This window comes from Talpa occidentalis, unplaced genomic scaffold, assembly GCF_014898055.3.
Source record: "Talpa occidentalis isolate TD23 unplaced genomic scaffold, MPIMG_talOcc4v2.1, whole genome shotgun sequence".
NCBI classification, from domain to species: Eukaryota; Metazoa; Chordata; class Mammalia; order Eulipotyphla; family Talpidae; genus Talpa; species Talpa occidentalis.
In genome coordinates, this window is record NW_026555331.1 from 144,691,340 (window position 1) to 144,708,513 (window position 17,174).

General features: G+C 48.5%; 1 protein-coding gene and 1 long non-coding RNA gene across 3 annotated transcripts in view; one reads left to right on the forward strand and one right to left on the reverse strand.

Annotated features, from left to right (window-relative positions):
- Positions 1-17,174, reverse strand: part of DGKI (diacylglycerol kinase iota) — a 377,484-nt gene that overhangs the window by 289,658 nt on the left and 70,652 nt on the right. The gene's annotated exons all lie outside the window — the stretch shown is intronic.
- On the forward strand, positions 9,119-16,884 carry LOC129145360 (uncharacterized). The gene is made up of 3 exons (XR_008550877.1): positions 9,119-9,611; positions 15,990-16,159; positions 16,353-16,884. It is a non-coding gene; the product is annotated as an uncharacterized LOC129145360 (long non-coding RNA).

The following is a 17,174-nucleotide window of genomic DNA, read 5'->3' on the forward strand; positions in this document are numbered from 1 at the left end:
AGATGTTTTCTACATCCAGAGAACCTGGCTTATAAATTAGAAGGGAAAAATAAATGCCTGAAGTAGAATTTAGCAAAGATCAGTAAATGAGAATTTCTAGGTTCCAGAGGCAATTTTATACAACTAACTAGGTCTCCTGGCCCCAGTTTCCTCAACTCTAAAATGAGATGGGCATTACTAGATCATCTCCATGGGTGACTTGATTTTAATCATATTTTTGCCCCAATCTAAGGGCTGAAATGATGCATCCCGAGTCTATTATAACTGCAAATCTTACATAAGTAGCTATGCACCTTCCTAGGCTTTGTAAAAAAAAAAAAACAAAAACAAAAACAAAAAAACAGGCTTCTGTCTATGCCTTCTAGAAGCACAGGTCTACTCCCGCGAACAGCTGGAGGCTATAGATAAAGATCTCCTTTATGACTTCATAAAAAATTATCACTAGCTTTTCTTAATTTCCATTCCCAAGTGTCCACCTACCAGACTACAGTACAGGAGTTATTTACCTCCACAGAACCACATAACATTGTGGGGGGGTTTCTGGACCCATCATGAGGGCCTGTCAGACATGCCGGTTACTTTAGCAGATTTCTCCTGTTGGGCAGTTAACTCTGACACCAGCACTGTCCTCTGTTCTCCTGCACCTCTCTGAGCATCTGAGAGGCAGGATTTGTAAATATTTGCACTTGGTAGGACCTGTAAATATTTGTGATTATCTTTTCATAAATTTCTATCATATAAGTTCTTCTATAGCTTTCGGGTATATCTCTCCTCTTCTGGTTGGTTTCAAATCTCCTTCAGTGCAGATAATCTCATTTTTTCCATGTAAGGTCCTCTACACTATCCAGATTCACTGGGGTACTCTTGAAAGCACATCAAGTTGAATCAAACCACAGTGCAAAAAAAAAGTCAAATACTAGAGGTCTTAGGTTTTGTGGGCCATTGAGTCTCTGTCATAAGTGCTTAACACTGCATTGCAGCACAAAAACAACCAGAGGCAAATATATTTACCTATATGTGCATGTGTCATGTTTTAATAAAACTTTATTCACAAAACAGGCAGTGGGCCAGATAGACCTGTGGGCTATAGTTTTCCAAGCCCTCAATTAAACCTTGGAACACAAAGCCGGTTTAGGAAAAGTTTAGTGTTTTTGCCAGTCCCAGTGAGAAACATTTGATCCTATACGGAGGCTCTTAAGGAGAAGTTAAGAATCCAGACAATATTAACACAGTGATAACAAAAGGGAAAACTAAAGCAACATCTCTCCGTCTACTGGTTATGTCGAAGACACCAGCAACTTAACTGTGTCTACAGTGGCCTGTGGATTTCAGCCTGTAATAAACTATGTTCTGTCCATACATTTCAAAACCAAAGTCCTGTCACAATAACCTTCAGACTAAATAATCTGGCTTTTTCCAAAATGTATCCCCAGCATAAACCTGTTCCAGGAAGATTTCTCCCTGGGTGACAAAAGCTGAAGAAACAAGAGGAACACTTGGGCAAATAATAATGAAACACTGTGGGAGGTGAACTCCCATCATTCAAGAATAACACAGCCAGCAACACGCAAAGGAAAAGCAGGCTCATGATCCCTGCCAAGGTGCAGAGAGGGGCCCTGGGCCAGAGTCTCTGAAGAGGAAAGGGGTGAAGCCTAATGTTTCTCGACTGCATGTTTTGCTCTAACTCAGAACAAAAATCAGGAAGCTGCTCTTTACTCACCAGCCGTCTGAGGACTCTGACGCCGGCTCCGCGCACCTGTTTGGGTTTCTGCAGCTTCTGCAAAAGAAATCCATCCACCCCGGACTCATGCTTCCGAGACGGCCAGCAGCACTCACAGGCTCACACGTATGTGCACAAACATGCACACTGTCCGCCTGGAGCCCGCTGCTCTGTGCTCAGAGGAAAAGTCTCAACTGCTCCCCACGACGAGCTCTCTAAAGGACAAACCGACTTAAGCTGGAGTGGTCTGACCACAGAGAAGGGAAAAGGGAGGCTGGCTGCGCCAAGAGATAACAAAGGCTGCAAACTGATCGCCCGGAACCTGGAGTGGGTTTAAATGGCACTGGGATACTCATAGACCCAGACACTCTCTGGTGCTAGACACTGGCCGGAAAGTGGATTATCTGGCAAATGGCATTAGAGTCAAAGCTGGCCCCAGGGAGAGTCGCCGGGGATTGTTGGAGTGGCATGTAGTCGGGAGCCTCAGGACCCAGCGGCCCTGTCCCCAAGGAGTCTGCACCACACGCATCAAGGGGATGCTGTACCCCCCCCCCGCCAGAATGGAAGGGGGAGGAAGACAGAGAGTTGGGGTGCTCAGGAAGGGGGTATAGAGTCTGAGCCAGTTTATAGCAGAAGGCAAAGCTGACAGAAAGTCTAATTAATTCACTTTTCATTCTTTTTGACTTCAATTGCTCTTTCTCTCCTCCTTCGGGCTCACCGTCCGTGGTGGACAGAGGCCGCAAGGGGGATGCTGAGAGGTCACAGAAAAGCAGAACTCCCTCCAGCACCTTGCTGAGCAGCCGGATTCCTGGAGCTGAGACAGTGACGTCAGCATCTTCATAGCAGCCCTGGCAGCGAATCCCAGCCCCCACAGAGCAGACCCGACCGGCTGACAGAGAATTTACAACAACGCCACGGGGGCAGCGAGGCCCACTGCAGTGGGGCAATCCATGCCTCGGGTACGCTATTTTCTTAAAAGGTGGAAGAAGAGGGTAGGTGTCATGTGAGGAGAAGCAAAATAAATATTAAAAAAAGCACAAGAACAAAACTGATGTAGAATCCCAGAGGACAAAGGAAGGGAAGGAGAAGGAGGTGCTGAGCAAAGCCAGGGGCTCTGGGACCCCCAAGGACCACCAGGGGGCTGTGGCAGAGCCCCACTCCCACTGCACTCCCTGCCTCCAGGGCTCCCTCACCTCCACCCTCCCTGGAGACGAGCAGCTAATAAAAATGACCTCCTCTGGAAGGCAATAGCCCTGTTCCCCTCCTTCAGCAGACCCAGGAGGAAGGGCAGGGTCAAATTGCAGGGACACCCCCCAGCAGCGGGCTGGAGACCTTCACAGCCTCAGAAGCAACAAGGAATGTCTATTTTCCCCTTTCCAGCTGGAGCTGTCCCCAGGTGACCTCCGCCCCCTTGCTCGCACCTCAGGGCACCTGCCTCAAATAACTTCCCTAGTGTTGTCATTCACCTCTTGGATAATTGATAGCGTGTCAAGCTGATGCTAAGAAAAGACCAAGGTGGTTAGACGTGTGCCTACTATAAATAGACCCACGACACGACCAGCATTTGCCAACTTTTGAGCAAAGAACAGGCAGAGGCAGGAACAGCCAGGCAGCAGCTTCCCCCTGGGTCCCTGGGAGAGCTGGCTTCCAAGCGGCAGCCGCGGCCCTGGCACGCAGCCTCCGAGAACGGCAGAGGGCTGGGGAGATGATGCCTCTCCCCATTTGGGAGGAAAATTAAAAATATCACACGTGCGGAAACTTTCAGGCTTGTTTGACAGATGCTGAGAAATGTTCAAACAACACATGCTTTAAAACGTTTGCCTTCTTCCTCCCAGATTCTCATTTTCTCTATACGTTTCAGGCACTCCATTCCTTTATTTTGCTCTTGAGGGCATTCCTGGCTCTCAACTTTTATCCACATTCACTCGTCCTAGTAAACAAATAGGTAATCTACACCCATGATAAATTATATGTCAGTTGCTGCAGATACAAAGAGGAAGAATAAAATAAAACCTCTAGACCTTTTGTTGCAAAGAGCAAAAACCAATTCAAAATAGAAAGAAATATAAATGGAAAAAAATCATAAAGATGCAAGGCCTTTCTCAACACCCCCAGACAAGGCAGCAGGTCCTCAGCCAAGGTTACATGAAGGGGCTGCTCTCCCGGCCAGGCCTGTTTGTGCGCACGTGGCCTCCCTTCCTGTGGGAGGCAACAGAGGCAAGCGAGCAAAGGTCTGTGGGTTTCAAGATGACTTATGTGTCGAGAAGGAGACCTCTGGCTTAGTGACTCACCTATGGAATAAACTGGAAACAAATTGACCTGAATGTCCTGAATTCTTTGAGGGTATTGCCTGCCCCCCCAAAGGAACCCAAAGCTCCACAAAATGAAGGAGATTCTGAATGCTGTGCAGGCCTTGAGAAGGTCACCTGATCCCATGCCGCCTTCAGAAATGTCCTGGGGAATACAGGCAGGGAAGACGGAAACTAAAGGGACACCAGCTCCTGCAATCACTGTGAGGAAGCCCTGTTTCCGGATCACAGAAACAGACTGCACAAACCCTCAGTTTTGGGAGCCACCGCAAAGTAGCAAGTGGGAAAGCATATTTGAAGGCAGGGACAGGGGCCGTGATCCGGTTCCTACATGGGTGACTAAGACAGCCCCCACCCCTGCCCAAGACGCCCAGTCGTGGAAGAGCCTCAGGACAGGTCGCTGCGGAGCCAGGTGATCGCCAAGCACACCAGTGACACGAACTGGGAAGTTCCTCCTTACGAGTCATCAGCAGTAACTGAGAGAGAAGGAGGGAGCTGAGGATGCAACAGAAGCCACCGCGGTACATATATCACCAATAAACCTGCTTCCTGCAGAGGCCTTAATAACCAAGCAGATAGGAGATCTCGGCCCTGTTTCCAAGCAGAGCATCTCATCAATAATCCAGACAGCAGATAATATGCCAAGACCTGCTGTGCCCTCCCAGCCAGGCGTGACCTCAGGGGCTCCTGGTTATCAAGCCTGAGTTCTCGGCTAGGAAAGGAGGGAGATTCACCCTTTGCTGATTCATTTGTAAGCTACACTAATAACCCCAGGATGCAAACTCAGGTGGGGGGAAATCTTTCAGGAACCATCAGCAAGGTTATTTCTGCAAGACATGAGGGAATGATTATAATGATTTATTAAAACCTTACAATGTGAGAAAGTAAGATCGGCAAACAAAATCCAATTGAGGAATTCACCAAATAAAAAGGAATTGTACTCCTCCAGCCTGAGGCTGACAAAGAAGCCATCCAGTAAAGAGCTTTCTATGCTAAACTTAGCTGGGTAAACCTAGTCATTTTCCATGCAGTGCTGTTCTTAAACGAGCTATTTAACTTCATCCATCTCTAGGACCTAAAAGACGGAGCATTTAGACTGGTGGGGTTTTGAAATTCAAATTCTAACTTTAAAAGGAATTTACCTCAGAGATTACATGGAACATGTTTAAGAGTTGATTAATACAGTGTTCACAGTGCTCACGCCTCAGCTCCTCGGGGCTGCTCCTCACCCCTTCACCCCCTTCCTTTCTTGCCCTAATATTTACCCCCTTTTAGTTGTCACCACTTCTCCCCGGGACGAGCCTACCTTCTTTCTCTCTCTACCAAGTGAGCTTCATTTATTTGCATGTGTTTCTGTATCTGGAACCTGTTTGCTTATATATTTCCATTTTGTACGTATTATTCCCTGGAATTTAGCAGTAAACATTCTACAGGATCTTAACAACATCTCAAAGGCCTAGGAAGGAACATCTCAAAGCTGTCTTCTGACTCTTCAAATCCACATTTAAAGGATGCCTTAATCTGAGGTCCTCAAGCTTTGCCCCTCCCCACTCCGGGGAAACCTGTCACCAAAGCCCCTAATTCTGCCGCAAGGCCCAGATCTACTGCGGTTACTTAGCGCATCTGCAGCTGCCCACACTGGTCACCAAGTCCTCCTCTTTCCCACAACTTCCTCCTTTGACTTCCGTGCATGAGTCATTCCTTATTTTTCTATCCCTTCTCCTTCCCAGCCTTCTCTTCTTTCCGTAAGTGCTGGTGTTCGCTGGCATTCTGGGTTCAGCCCTCTTCCATGTGATTTCCCCAGAAGTCACCCCCTTCCCTGCTCGAGCTACTCCCCAACATTTCATCTGTCTGAGACTGCTCTCCTGACCAGCTGCGAAGGTGCAGCTCACATTCAAAATACCTAAAGCTGTACCCATCATCTGTCCCTCCACATCTGACCCTCACCTGTACTTCCTCTGAGAAGGAAGCCTTCAATCCAGAACCTGGAACTCAGCCTCAGACTCCACTCTTCTTCATCTCTTAGGCCCCTTGGGGCATGAATCCAGCCAGCCCTCCCTGCCTGTCTGCTGCCCCCAGGCTGGTGGCTGAATAACCATCTCCCCCAACCTGCGCCTTCCTGCTTCCAGAGAAGCTACAGGTATTGCTCCCACCTTAAGACTACTTAGTGATGCCACATCTATCACAACGTAAATCCATGCCCCTTGCACACCCCCACACTTCCCTGTCTACCATGTAGCTATGCAGGTGGTTTGTAGTCTCCCAAATGCATAGAGCTGTTTCACACTTCCTGCCTAATCTTTTGGGGAGCAAGAATGCATTCTCTCTTCCCCTTTGACTGGGAACCCTTGAAAGTATATTTCAACTGTCATCCACTCCTTGAAGGCTCCTGTTATAGAAGGAAGTTTGTGCTCCGCCACTTCCTCACACATACATGCTGAAGCCCACGCCTGCCCAGTGTGTCTTTGGAGATGGGGTCTTTACGCGAGTAATTAAGGTTAAATGAGGTCCTAAAGATGGGGCCTTAATCCAATAGGATTAGTGTCCCCGTAAGACACCAGAGCTTGTTCTCTCTCTTTCCACCTCTCCTCTTCCCTGCCCCCACTCAGCCCGCCCCCTGAATTCAGGCACTAAAAAATGGGTGAGGACATAGCAAAAGAGTGACTGTCTACAAGTGAGGAAGAGAGGCCTTACCGGAAACTGAACCTGCTTATACCTTAATCTTGGAAGGTGCAGGCCCCAGCACTGTGAGAAAATTCCGTTGCGTGAGTTCACCCAGTCCACGCTACAGGGCCCAAGCGGAGCAGGACACCGTCCTCGGCCTCCCTGGAGCGAGATGCTCCCTTTCCGGAGCTTGCCACCCACCCCTCTGTTGTGGCAGCCACCACCCTGTAGCACCGCGACACGTTTATGTCTTTCTCGCCTACTAACTGCAAACTCCTTGAGGGTAGAAACGAGACCTTATTCGTGTTTGTGTCCCCGGCGTGTCTAGCACAGCAGCCACCCAATGCGATGTTCAGTAAATGCTTGTGGAAGCAGTTACTGGAATAGCAAACTGAATGGGTCAAGCTGACTTTCTGGTTTGGGTCTCAGCTGGCATGTGTGTTCTGTGTGCGCACAGGTGTGGGGTCTCTCTGTGCATGGGTGTCTGCACGACGAGCTGGTGTATTTGCAAGGAGTGACACCGTGAACAAGTCAATGTGCTCCCTTCGTCTTCCAGAGAAGAGTCATTTCTCCATTCCCTCTCAAAGTCCTCCTGAGTTATCGCAGTGCAGCTGCCACCCGAAGGGGAGCCACTTCAATCATTTTAAATCTGTCTCCCTGTTTTCCCTCCCTGGGGGCCGGGGAGAGGGGGGCACTGAGCCAGTTGCCTCCACTCCTCACGGTTCCATTTCCCTTGCCGGCACTAACAACACGAAGCCAGACTGAAGTCACTGGATTGGGAAGTCTCCCTGGACTCCGGAAATCTCTGCGCAGAGCCCGTCCCCCAGGCGCTGGGCGCTCTCCGCAGCACGGCCGGACAAACCTCCGTGGCCATGAATTATAACGTAGCCGAGAAGAACAAGGTGATTGCATCCACCTGGCAGATGTCGATTTTTCCAAAAAGGAGTTTCAGGCTTCTAGCAGAAGTGGAGAATTGTGCGAACTCTTTCCAGCTCTGAGAGTGCTCTCTGCACCCTGGGGAAATCAGTCCTCTTTATGTTTTCTCTTTTCACAGCTTTTTATGACAGCTTGGAACAAAGCGCTCAAGTCCTGTATCTCTTGTTTTAACTTCCCTTTGTGCAAAACAACCTTCTTTCCCCAATAGCTTGGCCTGATCATACTAATTGGAAGGGAATGGGATTTGGAAACGGATATGAATCCACCTTACTACCTGTTCTCCAATCGAAATTACAAACGCTTATAAATGGCATCTGTGAACCCTAAACCTGCATGACCAGTGGTTCTAGGAGCCCCTGGAAAAGGCACTGGCTCACATCCCCCTGGTGTCTCTCTACACGCAGGCTATGGCTTATTCCAGTGATGGCTCCAACATTCACGTCTGTAGGAAGGAGACCCAAGGGTGGCGTGTGCTTGGAGAAGAAGGAAGCAGGTGGACTCGCAAAGCCATGTTTGCAAAGCCCTTTGTGGTGAGGTGAGCAGAGGGAAGGTCTGGCACAGCCCCCGCCCGCCCCCTCCACTGCTGGTGCTGACCCAGGCGAGATTGCACTGATGTGGTGAGGAGACACTTATGTCAAAAGCATCATTTGTTTGTAATCACAATTTCTTATGTTTCCCATTCACGTGCCCGGAGCTTCTCAGCAAGGAACAACTGCATTCCTGTGTTAGTCTCCATGGTCGGTTATTGATAGAGATTCTCAAGGAATTGTCGAAGTGGTTGGCAACTGAGCACGGGTAAGAGACTTCCAAGAAATTCTTAGCCAATTATTGGCCTGGGCTGGGTGAAAAGGCTGCATTAATATGAACTCTCACAAACACACACACACACACACACACACACACACACACACACACACTTAAAGTGCCCTCAAAGTCTTGACAGACACATGTTGCAATGTTTAGAAGTGAGAAATGTGCTATCCTGAGAAAAAAAGAACAAAAAGGCGTACAGTTGTGCCACCTGTTACCTCAGTGCAAGTAATGAAATGGGATTGGACAGGAGGACACCCCAACTGAGGCCTTAGAGCTCCAGCCTTCTTTGTACCTCCAGGCTGAACCAGCTCCATCCTCCACTGCTCTCCTGTGAATTAGCTGGCCCCACCTCACTGCTGATTCTTCCTGCCTCCCTCTCTCCTTTCTTGCCCCAGTCACTGCGGTGACTAGGTGATTTCTGGAACAGCTAAGAGCCCTTAGGGAAGAAATAGCATTTTCCAAAACTCTGAGCTTACACCCAGCAAACTCATTCCACTCCCTCCCTCCGCCCCAAATCCTGAGAGTCTCGCCAGCAGCCTGTTGTCATGGTTACTCTTTATCAGCTTTGCTAGTTCAACAACCAGCTCCTCTCCAGCCCACCTCCTGTTGCCCCCACCTCCTTGAGGCTTCCCTTCCCCATCCTCCTGCTCTCCTGTCCGGAGGGATTAAAGGGAAGCTCAGCAGTCACTGGTCCCTCCCTCACTGCACTCTGCCAGCTCTTCTCAGGAGACTTTTCTTTTTGTTCCCAAGTGGAAATGCGCCACTCGTGACAGAAACAACCAGTGATTGGAAATGAAGGTTCTACACAAGCAGGAGGGGAGTTCCTCTTTTGGCAAAGAGACTGATAGTTAGCAAAGTTACCTGACAGGCCTGCTGAGTCCACTCAGCCACTCCACCTGTTAGGGGGGAAAGGCTGTCCTAAAGCTAATTCCATACAGGCTTTGTGGACGCCACCCCCACCCCAGGCCAAAGCCAAAGACACGGGGAACTCCAAATCCCATCCCCACCAAAGGGAAGGTGGCTGGGACCTGAGGGTGGGGTTAAGCAGCCAGGTTGGTATAAAGCCAGACATGTGGGCTTTGGAGGGGTCCCCCATTTTGGCTCTCCGCCAGCTCGCAGCGTCCGACCAGCTCGGAGAGTGACTTTGGGTTTCCAGGTCGTCGGATCAGGTAGGACGCATTAAAGACTTTATTTCCCTATTTTCTCCCTGAGTTGTCCATTTTCCTTATTTCCTTTTCCCTTGTAAATAAACCTTTTATTAGCCTTTTGTGTGTCCCTGCAGTGGAGTATTCATAAGTCCCTTGTAAGTGCGCGGGTGAGGACCCACAGCCAGGAACCCGTTCAATATCGGGGCTGCCCTGTAACACACCCAGTGATCTTGAGTCCTGCTCTAAACAGGATTCTCCCCTCCTCAGGCCCCACCTTCCCTCCAGCTTAGAGGAGTGGCATTCCCCCTCCACCAGGCAATGCCCTGTTCTGGACCCCATCAGAGGCACCTCAGGGATACCCAGCTTTGCCGAGGCATAACTGACGAAAATCACACGTATTTAAGGTGCTCAGCTTGACACCTGATGTACATACATGAGGTCACGGCCACCATCAAGCCAGCTAGCAGCCATCAGCTCACACAGACACCATTTCCTGCTTCTTCTTCCTTCTTTGGACCGTGTCGTGGTGAGAACACTCAGTGATCTTCACCAAAATGTCCTCAGTCTCCTTTTCTCTACGAGCTCTCTCCCCTCAGCACACCCACGCGCAATGTCCTACCCTAAAATAAGCCCCTTGAGCCCCACGTTGCCCTCTGGGTGCTGCCCACTCATCTGCCGTTTTGGAAAGTCGCCTCCCTCCCTGCCTGTTCTCCGGCTGTGCACTCAGCCCCCTGTGCACGGCTCCTCCTGCACCACGGCAGAGCTCGACTATAAGACGGTCCTGTGTTGAGTTCAGGGGACGCTTTTTAACTCCGAACAAGTGGTTGTGCCGCTTAACTAGCAGAGCTCCAGGGACGCATCCTCATGCTCAAACCTTGCCAGCTCTGTGCCTTCCGCCCGCCCGCCTCTCTGTTGCCTCAGCTTCCACCTTGATCTCGGGGAGACACCTGGTTATTGTGATGATTCAATGAGTCAACGTATGTCCAACGCCAGGGCGCTGTCCACAAAGAGACAAATCACCAGTGACCATGAGTTGCCACCTGGACCCCGAGCCTGCCTTCCAGGTTGCCACTCGGTCTCCTGAAACTCCACCACCTTCTCCTGCTCCCTAATGCATCTCCCTCTCCATTCCCCTCACTCCTCAACACTCTCCCAATATCACCTTCTCCAGGAGGCCTTGCTTGGCTAGGTAGCTCCCCCAGTCTCATGAACCCCCAAATTTCATGGGGTTCATTTCTTCCATGCTCCACCAGCAGCCTGGGCCTTTCTCCATCACAGCACTATTCAACTCCAGCTCCTCCAAATAACTCACCTGCTCTCTTTGATAGAATGTTTCAGAGCTCTGTTTTGTGTTTCTGTTCTTCTGCCTTTAAACACTCTCCCCCAGCAACTCCGGTTATTACCAGGATTTTACCTGCCTCAGGGCACGGTCGTCCTCCAAGCTTTATGCCAGTCAAGCTTCCCTCCCAGACTCCAGGCATCTCCAGGGCATCTCCACCTGTGTGGCTCCCAGGCAGCGTGGACTCAACTGGACAAGGCAGAATTGTCCCTCTGGGCCTTCTGTCTCAGTGACCGGCTCCGCGTGGAGCCTCAGTCCCCAAACTGGTTCTCCCTCATCCCTCATCCTCTGCATCCCTGCAGTGACCAAGTCCAGTGAGCTTTACTTCAGTCTCTCTCAAGACAGTCTAAGCTGTCTACCATTACGGACTTTTACTAGGTGATTATTTTCATTATTTTGGGCTTAGATTATCAAAAGTATTTATCCCTCTCAAATAAGTCCTTCAACTGCTGCCAGAACAACCCACCTTCATGCCAACAGGCCCACGTTCCTTCCCTTATTAAATCCTTAACAGTTCACCATTGTCTACAACAGTAATAGCCAAACTTAACTAGGGTTCTTCTTGAAAATACAGACTCCTGGGCCTCCCTGGTGGTGCAGGGGTCAAAGACAGCACTATCAGGCTATCGCAGCCTCTGCAGCATGAGTTCAATTCCCACCCAGTCAGGGAGCTACCCACATGGCGCGGCAGACCTCTCCTGCCTCCCCGCTGCTCCCCTCAGCAGTTTATTTCAGTACATCTGCCTGTTTTTTCTACTCCCCACTCTGTCTCTTGTGAATCCTCTCACCACCACCCCCACCTCTGGCTTACACCCCAGTTCTTGTATGCATAAATAAATAAATCTTTAAAACAAAAAAAAAAAGGAAAAAGAAAATACAGATTCTTGCATTTCCCCACCCTAAAATAAGTGAAATCTGATTGAGGGAGTGGGCTGGGAGACTGTTTTAACAAGAGCAGGATGATTCTCATGATCAAATATGCTTGTAAAGTGCTGCGGGTCCCCTAAGATAAGACAGCACCCCCTCGTGTCACAGCTGTTCCTCTGCAGAGCATCCCTGTGGTCTCTCTCACATCCTCCGGTCCAGCAGCAGGGAATAAAGAAGTGAGGAATATCTGCAACACATCTCTCTGTCGCCATGCCCCTCTATTGCTTAGCACTGTGACCAGTTTTCCGTGATGTCTCATACCCAGCCCCCCAGCGCCGGTCACCACCACCCCCACCCCACCGTGTGCTGCTCCTGCACAGGGAGCACCCCACCCCCCAGCAACACTGACGACACAGTCCACTCCTCCTCACTCCTCAACACTCCTCCAATATCACCTTCTCCAGGAGGCCTTGCTTGGTCAGGTAGCTCCCCCAGCCTCATGAACCCCAAACTTCATGGGGCTCATTTCTTCCATGTTCCACAAGCAGCCTGGGCTTTCCTCCCTCACAGCACTGTTCCAGGTAACTGCCTGCTTCGTGTTCTCCCTCCTACAGCCTGTATATTTCCTAATCCCAGCACCTAATCCAATTCTTAGCAGCCAGGACCTAGCATTGTTCAATGAATGACAAAGAATGATCTCTGAAAAACCACTCATGACTGTTTGAAGCGTTATCATCTCATCCACAGCATTCATCAGGATCCCAACTTCAGATCACCTAAAATGTTCTCTTTATTCTCATTTAAACTGCTGAGAAAAAGTCTCAAATAGGGACACAATGCACTGACTACATGCCTCTCTGTGTGTGGCAAGGTAAGGACAAGACACTTGTACTCCTTCCTATAAACCCCAGATGACCACTGTCAACTGTCTCCCTGCCTGCGAAGCACTGGGTGTGAAGGCCCTGGAATGGAGGCAATGAGAGCTGACCACCCTGTTACACGGCATGTATTTACCCCTCGTCCAGGGAGCGCTGGGTGTGAAGTGACCTGGCACGACGCTCGACGCTCGTTGAAGGTCTTTCTGAACCTGGGACACACCTTATCTGCTGCATTTATGCCACTTAAGGCTTTGCAACTTTAAATTTCCTGAAAAGAAAATGATGCTACTTGGAAAGACATTCTCAGTGAGCCAGTGTTTGCATTTCGGGATCACTCCTTTTCCTGTCCGACACCTTGCAAATTGTCTGTTTCCTAACCTGCGCAAGGATGTTTTATGGAAGTGGTGTCAGACGCTTTCGTCTACAATTTTTAAAACCTAGGAAATGTTTATCTCAGTTTTCCAGTCCTGTCGCATTTATTATCCACGATTCTTCAAAGGGTCTAAATAGTGATTCAATCGTTTCTCTGTTCTCTGTTCTCTCTGTTCCCAGAAAATAATTCATCCAGTCCAAAAGGCCTGCATCTTGTAGCTCAGGCCAGTGATTACTTATACTCCGTCATCGAGAAAAAGATTATGATGAGCCTTGTTCTGTAATTATTGGAAATTAGGAGTATACACTAAAGTCCTGACATTTCCTTTAAAGATTTAGGGGAATCAATCACTCATTAATTTTTTTTCCAAGCAGAGTGGTTGAACTAGAGAGAGAGAGAGAGAGAGAGAGAGAGAGAGAGAGAGAGAGAGAGAATATGAACATGTATGTTTGGATTCAGAAAGGCCAGATAAGAAAAAACAAAACAAAAATCCAAGCTCCGTCAACTTGGGCATTGCACCTTCAACGTCTACAAGCCTCAATTCCTTCATTTTCAAAATACAGAGAATGATGTCGTTATTTTTCTAGATAGCTTTAAGATGTAAAAGAGTTAATACAAACTGAGTTACACAAATAAATTTAAATTAATACAGCTGAGTTAAAGTCTTTTGGCACCTACACCTGCTATCAAGTGTTTCTTCCAACTTTTTGAGTACGTTTTATCAAGCAATTCCTAATGTGAAGGAATCCAGAATATTGTCAGAAATCAAATGACAGGGAGAATCAAACCAATCAAGCACAGCAATGCAGGACTTTCCCTTAAGACCTGCTGAAAACTGAGTCTCTCTGGTGGTAGAGGGGTTAAGTCTCAGCACTATCACCACTGTGGCCTGAGTTCAATCCCCAGCCAGGGAGCTACCCACATGGCGTAGCAGACTTCTCCTGTCTCACCCGCTGCTGCCCTCAGCAGTGTATTTCAGTAGATCCGCCTGTTCTGCTCCCCACTCTGTGTCTGATGAATCCTCTCACCCCCTGCACTCTCGCCTACACCCCAGCTCTTCTATGCATAATCAAACAAAAATAAATCTTAAAAAAAAAACTGCTGAAAACTAGCTGCACATATGAAATACGTACAGTTTTGTGTTGTTGATGATACCTAGATAAAGTGATATTTTTTTTTAAGTGCTGGTGAGGATGTGGAGAAAAAAGGAACTCTCTTACACTGCTGGTGAGAATGTAAACTGGTCTAGCCCCTTATAGAAAACAATATGGAGGTTCTCAAAAGATTAAAACTGTATCTGCCATATGACAGAGCAATTCCACTCCTGGGTATCTACCCAAAGAATACTAATTCGAAGGGAAACTTGCACTCCAATGTTCACTGCAGCATTATTTACATAGTCAAGCTATGTAAACCACCTAAGTGTCCAAACACTGGTAAGCAAATCAAGAAGACGTGGTATGTATACATAATGGAAGACGTGGTATGTATACATAATTCAGCTATCAAAATACATAAGCTCTTGCCATTTGCAGCAACATGGATAGAGCTAGAGGGGATTATGCTAAGCAAAACAAGTCAAAAGGAGAATTTCATATACTGGATGGTGTCACATGTGGAATACAAAGAAACTAGACAAAAGGTCAGATAAAGCCAAACGAAGAACTAACCTTAGAAAGCTGACTATAGAACTGAAGCTACTAGGGATATTGTGGGGTGGAGGGTGAGAGGCAAGAGCAAGGTGGGGAGGTAGCACAATGGGCCCCAGTAGAGAACTGTGGATGTCTTGATGGGGTACGGTATAACAACACCTGAGTGGGGAGATCCCACACTTCTAAATCACAAAATGTTGTAAATCAATATTACCTCAATAAAAAAAGAAAAAGAATAGACCCAAATAACAAAGAAAGGATATAAATTTTCAGATATGTAAGATGAATTAATGCTAGAGATTGACTATACATCACAGTGCCTATAGTTAACAAGGCTGCACTGCACATTTAAAATTTTGCCAAGTGTTGATCTTATGTTAGGTCTTCTAATCATAATCATAGCCATAGTCACAATAAGGAGGGCAGGAAGAGTGATTTGAAACTGATGGATATGTGACCACATTAATTATGTTGATGTATATTTGTGCAAACTCATCAAGTTGGATACATTATGTACAATTTTTTTTGTACAGTGTCACACTTCAAAAATGTGGTGAAATTGAAAAAAAGAGAACTGGGCCTCCCCTGTGGCGCAGGCGGTTGAGTGCATCGCTGTGAAGCTGTCCGCAGCCTCTGCAGCACTGGTTTGATCCTGGCGGGCCAGCGAGGGTCCCACATGGTGTGGCAGACCTCTCCTGTTGCACCCACTGCTCCCCTCAGCAGTGTGTTTCATCAGTCTGCCTGTTCTGTTCCCCGCTCTGTCTCTGGTGAATCTTCTTATCCTCCCGTGCATCTGGCCTGTACCCCAGTTCTGTATAAATCAATCAATCAATAATACAAAAATTAAAAAAAAATAAAGAACTGGTAAAAATTACTTGTCCCTAGCTCTTACTGCCCACTGCCCCTACACATGTTGTATGGAAGTCGTAATACAGGTCTGGAAGGGTCAGGGATGCTGCCTGCATCACTGCAAAGCAAGTAGGCAAAAAAACAAAAGCGAAGGCAGGCCAGGACGGGCATCCTGGCACAGGGGAAGCAGGTCTGTTAGCTCAAACTTAGCTCAGGGCTCTTGGGCACAATCCAGAAGCAAGAGTTTAAAGAGCTTCTAGCTCCTGAGTCAGGAGGTAAATCCTGACGGCTCCGACCTCACTGGCACCATCCCTTGGCTGATGTGCTCCCCAAGCACAGCAGGACCCACGTCTGAAGGCATCCCAAGGAAAGTTTGTGATGGAAACACTCATATTTTTCTTGGTTTTCAATTCCTTTTATGATTTTCACTTCTTGTCTCAGGTTTTAGGTTCTTGCTCAGGTGCCCAGGGCGGCAATGACCTCGCTTCCTTATGAACCAAGTCCGGCTGCAACGAGTGTGAGATGCGGGAATAAACTTCAACCCCTTTGGGATTCAACTTCTCATCCATTAGTAATCGTGGGATGGATGCAGCTCTTAAACCTTTCCCCAGGTCTGTGGCTGTTGAGGTACATTCAGGTTTCACGTGAAAAAAATGGCTTTTTTTTAGCCTTTTGAAATGACAACCACATTGTAATAAGTTTGGAAATATGGCCTTACCCTCCACAGGAAATTGTTTTTTCTTTAGCACTTTTAACCAATTTTTTTTTCTAATTTCTTTTCTGCAATTGTTTCTTGGCTCCAAGGTAAAATCCTTCTGTTCGAAGCACCAGAAGCACCGAATCCTACTCTGTGGTCACTCAGTACTAGAAAGGTCCACTGTGCCCTGTTCCTTCTTCCTCAGAAGAGTCACTTTCCGTAAGAAAATGAAGACCGAGAGGTTCTCCTTCCCGTGACACCCCGGACCAGGGGAAGCTGCTCTTCACGTGGTATTAAGCACAGTCAGGGGCATCAATGGTCAGCAGGGAAGATGCAGGAAGGGCTGCTCCTGACATGGACGTCTCCTCTGCAGGTTAGTCTGGGCTGCCTGCCCAGCGGAGGGAGCTGTTCTTCCCCTCTGTGTGAACTGCCAGCACCCCAGCTTGCACCTGCCCACCCCCAGCTCCCAGGGAGGCCTCCGCCCCAGTGGAGACATTTGGCTGACAGCGATTTAGAGTGTGATCTGTTCCTCACCTGGAACCATAATCCCAGTGAACTGCGGAACTGAAACCAGCAGGGACAGAGTCGTGTGGCCTGAAACCCAGAGCTCTAGACCAGCAGCAGGCCTTCTCCCCGCTCTGGCATTTGCTCGGTTTGCACTTCGCGGTCACGCTGATGTCAAGCTTCAAAGGGCACCCAGCGGTGGCTCCCAGGCTGCCTTTGATCAACTCCTATCATAGACCCAGCGGACACCTAATAAATGGTGTTCGCTGCTCTCCCCGCTCTAGAACAGAGGCTGTTTCTTCGCACCCCCCAACCACACCCAGGTCCAGGGAGGCGCCCCAGGCACAGTGTGTTCAGTCAGCTCCCCAAGCCCGCTGGGATTATTGTTCCAGGTGAGGACCAGGCTCACACTTTAAATTGCTCTC